This window comes from Protomyctophum bolini (genome assembly GCF_963924005.1).
Source record: "Protomyctophum bolini genome assembly, chromosome: 7".
Taxonomy (NCBI): domain Eukaryota; kingdom Metazoa; phylum Chordata; class Actinopteri; order Myctophiformes; family Myctophidae; genus Protomyctophum; species Protomyctophum bolini.
The window spans coordinates 50,351,597-50,356,571 of NC_137868.1; the positions used below are offsets into that span (position 1 = coordinate 50,351,597).

At 39.6% G+C, this 4,975-nt stretch overlaps 1 long non-coding RNA gene across 1 annotated transcript; it reads left to right on the forward strand.

The window, feature by feature from the left end:
* The first annotated feature begins 370 nt into the window (after nt 1-370).
* Nucleotides 371-3,502, forward strand: LOC308318442. Its single transcript, XR_013964360.1, has 3 exons — nt 371-565; nt 2,986-3,011; nt 3,269-3,502. It is a non-coding gene; the product is annotated as an uncharacterized lncRNA (long non-coding RNA).
* Nucleotides 3,503-4,975: the final 1,473 nt, after the last annotated feature.

Consider the following 4,975-nt stretch of genomic DNA (forward strand, 5'->3'; position numbering starts at 1 on the left):
TCCCTGTCGTGGCAATAATCACGTTAACCCACACCCTCTCGTGTAATATTGCTTAAATATACGATGCTGCATTTTTATTTTATTTTTTCTCCACAGAATCAAAGGTTTTATGGTCATGAATCACCAGGATCCTGGATGGATTGATTCTAGGCTTAAATTATTGATTGGGAAAATTCAGGGGGAAATTAATTGGAGAGTTTTCAGTGGGTCCAGATTAGAACCCACTGCTATGCTCCATAGCTGCTACCCGCTGTATTACACTGTACCATGGCTCCCTCTAGTGACCGTTTATATTTAGTGCACAGTCTGCACAGCATACGCTCCAGCAGCGCTGCTGCGCATGTGCAAAACCCAGTGTGTTATTGTTTCGGGAGCTGCTGCTACAATCCACAGACAGAACAACAATAAGAAGAAGTTTGTCTAAACAACATTATGGCGTCTGACTGTTGACACTTTGATATGCAGAGAAAACTAAAAGGTGTGGTTTGAAAACAGTGTGGTCGTTAAGCAGGAGGAGGACGTGTGTTTGTTAGCAGCTCAACCACTGAAAGAAACACAGCTACAGGTAAAAAGATGAACTGATTCACCACGTTGTGTTTTTACTACAGTTATATTTTATATTATTGACTCTTGAATCTTTTAACATGAAACATGACGAGTATGTCTATAGTCTAGAAGCAGCAGCAATAATAATAATATAGCCTATACAGTGTTTATGCTATTGCATCTTATTGATGCCACTAATATTGTAACCATAACGTGTGTGTGTGTGTGTGTGTGTGTGAGTGTGAGAGAGAGAGAGAGAGAGAGAGAGGGGGGGGGTACTAATAATGCAGTCTAATGTTTACTAATGCTGCAGTATAATGTTTACTAATAATGCAGTCTAATGTTTACTAATAATGCAGTCTAATGTTTACTAATAATGCAGTCTAATCTAATGTTTACTAATAATGCAGTCTAATGTTTACTAATGCTGCAGTCCTTATTCTGTTATTCTCTGTATGTTGGGGGGGGGGAGAGTTATGACAGTCAGTGTAGGTAGGATTATGCTAGCCCTAGAATGGGAATCTCTGTTGTGTATACATTTGGTACAGTATTCCACATAACAGAGCCATAGAACAGTGTCCTTGACTTGAGGGTTGCAGCGGCAGAACGGCAGCATAAATGTGATAAATGCTCCGTTTGCACTCACCCATTCAATAATTCCAAAGACGTGGAGTGAGATATTGTCCTTGTGAAAGTTCTGGCACAAAACATGTATTTTAGTCAAATATCTCCAGGAATGACAGCTGGACTGAATTAATCAAAATTTCCTCCGATCATCACAAACGTCATCACCAATTGACCAGGGAAGCCCAAATGTTTGGGGCAGGTCAGGTGCATTGCGATAGGTGCTGGGTAATTAATCACACCACCTGCCAATTGTGTGCTACAAGGATACATTTTAGAAAAGCATTACATTACAAACCTTACAAATAGCCAGTCCAAGAAACAAGACGGTTAAAATAAATTAAAAAAAGAAGAAAAATAACAGCAAGGAAATGAATGTTCATTTAAGGTTCATATACATCCAGAACTCATCCCATGTCTCTTTCATTTAGCTTTCTGCATCTACCCTGCCCAACATATATTCATATGATGTAATTTCTTCATTCCATTCTTTAAGCCCAGGTGTTCTGGGGACCTTCCAATGACGCAACAGTATTCTGGCAGCTGTAACAAGTCCAACCTTTATAATAGTGAAATATTTTTTAGATATGCCAGCAGTTCTGTCCCCTAATAGACAGAGCCGCGGATCCCTGGGCAACGTCAATCCCGCCCATTTCTCAAGGAATTCCAGTACCCTACACCCGAAAGGGTATACTATGCGACAGTCCCAAATCATATGCATATATGTGCCAATTTCTTCTTTGCATTTCCATGCATCTGTTATTATCCGCGATTCCCATTTTAAGTAATCTAGTCGGTGTCAAATAATATCTATGAATAATCTTATACTGAATAAATTGCTTCTCTAATTCCACTTCCTACATTTGCTATAATTCTTCTCCAATGCTCATTTTCAATGTCAACCCCCAAATCATTCTGCCAAATGGATTTGAGACTGTCGCATGTACCTCCCAGCAGTTCTTTTGACATTTTGTTAAAAAAAAACAGATGCAGTATGAGCTTCATGTGGTAATTCAAGATATTCAACTAGTGTATTTTCAACAGTATCAAGAGTACTGCCCATACAGTGTCTCATTTGTAAATATTTCCAGAATGTAATTAATCATTTCCAGGGTCAAATTTCTCTTTTAAATCTGAAATTGAATCTGAAGTTATAAAAGCCCCATCTTCAAATAGATCACCAATAGTATTAAGCCCTACAGCTTGCCATTTTTTCCAATGTACTGTATCTCTGTCTTTCCAATACGTATTTTAGGAATATTCCAGAGTGATGAGTATGGTTGTTTATAATGTAAGGGCTTCCTCCTCACTGACTGTGACAGAACATCAATTGGGCGGAATGGTGAAGCCAAGCTTCTCTCTATGGTTACCCAGTCTAATTCAGAATTTGACCCACTCTTGTACTATTGTATGGCCTCATATCTGGTAGGCCAAAGGGGGGGAAGGGGGACTTTAACTTTACCAGGGGCCAGTTTCTAATCGCAGCCGTCCGTAAGTGCTCTTTGAGAGCGGTTTTGAAGGAGTCTAGGGATTCACATTTCTTAACGTCTTTTCGTAAATCATGCTTAATTGTGAACGGTTACAATTTCCGCTCACAGAAATGGTTGCACTGTACGCTCCCTGCTGCTTGAACTGAGGCAGAACATTAAAAACACATTGGTTACTTTCAACTTATTCACTTACACCATTGTTCCTTGTGTAAACTTAAGATAAGTGTGATTTCTTCCTTAATGCATGAATCCTAATGTTGGAGAGTTGGGCCAACACCACTAGGTCTCCAGTTATTAAAGTCCTTCCTTATTCACTTGTTTTCAGAGCGGTGTGTGGAATCCAGACTGCAGGTGAAGATGAATATGCATTATGTGCAATATGGACAATATCCAATGTTTATTCTTCATTTCCCCGCCTACTTCTATATCCTACCTTATTTATTATATTTAATGACTACTGCTCATATCTGCATTTTAGTTACTGTACTTATTAATGAATCATTTACTGACATGTTTGCACTCTGGTGAGATACGAAAATACTTTTCACCGTGCCGTACTTGTACTGTACATTGACAATACATTGAATCTCATCTCATCTCAACTCTAGACTCATAAGAACTACAATACCCATGATGCATCACTCCCAGGTGAAGATGAACTCTCCAGGCTCAGCCAGGGACGTTTCTATTAAACAGGAAGCTGAAGACGTTTCTATTAAACAGGAAGCTGAAGACGTTTCTATTAAACAGGACGCTGAAGACCTTTCTATTAAACAGGAAGCTGAAGACGTTTCTATTAAACAGGAGGCTGAAGATGTTTCTATTAAACAGGAAGCTGAAGACGTTTCTATTAAACAGGACGCTGAAGACCTTTCTATTAAACAGGAAGCTGAAGACGTTTCTATTAAACAGGACGCTGAAGACGTTTCTATTAAACAGGAGGCTGAAGACGTTTCTATTAAACAGGAAGCTGAAGACGTTTCTATTAAACAGGAAGCTGAAGACCAGCCACACCTCAGTAAGTTTCATGTGCTCTTCCTTTCTTTAATAGTTTCTGTTCTCTAGGGCTGCCACAATGTCTTATTTTCACTGTACAATAACAATGGCAAAAAATACCAGGACACTCATAATATAGTCCGGTCGCTTGTGTAATTTCAAACCATATTGGATTCTGTGCAAATGGAATCATGGATTGTATTTTTTTTAAAGGTATTCTCTATTGTATTTAATATTTAATGTCTTATTACCATAAACAAAAGCACATCGTATTTTGCACAAATGCAATGTGAAAGACAACCGTATAAATTCACCATGTGATTTTCTTTACAATATGGATGTAGTAGGTCTAAAACAGGTTATGGTGTGTCTCCGTCTAGAAATGGCTCTGTGAGTCTGAACGATAGATACGTTTCACAAAACAGAGTCCTAGACCACCGATTGCTGATGTTTTGACAAATATTGCCAGAAATGTAAACGTTTTCAAATCAAATTGAACATCTTAGTGGATAACATTTAAACGAAAAGCAAGGGAAAAGAATAAATGTTTTGATGGATAAATGCTAAAGATGTAATCATATATATTGTAACTGGCATGTTATGATCTGACTGTGAACTGTGTAAGTTACCCTTATTTTGTAGTGTGTCTTAGTATTTCCGGTTTTGCCTAGTTGTTGCCTGTCTTGTCTCGCCTCTTTCCCTGTTACACCTGCCTCCATTTCTGTCGTTAGCCGGCAGTTGCCTGATTACACTCACCTGTGTCTTTAAGTACTGGACTCATTCTGCTCTCACACTGCCAGATCAAAGTTGATGTTACTTTGTGTTCCTGCCTGTTTTGTCCTGCTGTTGCCTCGTCATGTAAGCTGTTATATGTTTTTTGCTCTAATAAATACTGGACTTTACCTGCCTGCCTGCTTGTTCTGCATCTGGGTCCACAACCTGACACACATCGTGACAGTTTGATCTGGCCAACATGGACCCAACAGAACTCCAGGACATTGATGCTGACCTACTAGCTATCAAGAGCTATGTCGACTCAGCTGTTAAGAACACCTCCTGTATTAAACAGCAGGAGACTGCGCTCAGGATGGCTCTTAAGGAGGTTTTTTGTTTCATGAAGAAGAGACCAGATTTCGCAAGATTGGTGGATCGAACGGCCAGACAATTAACTTCCATATTAGCATCCTTGCTATCCAGCAACCATCTTCGACCTGTTGGCCCCGAGCCGGCCACTCCTGTTTCCACTGATTCCCAGCCTTCTAGCCTTTAGTTGGCTTGTGACCAGCCTTCTCCAGTGGTACGGCTGGGGTTCGTGAGAA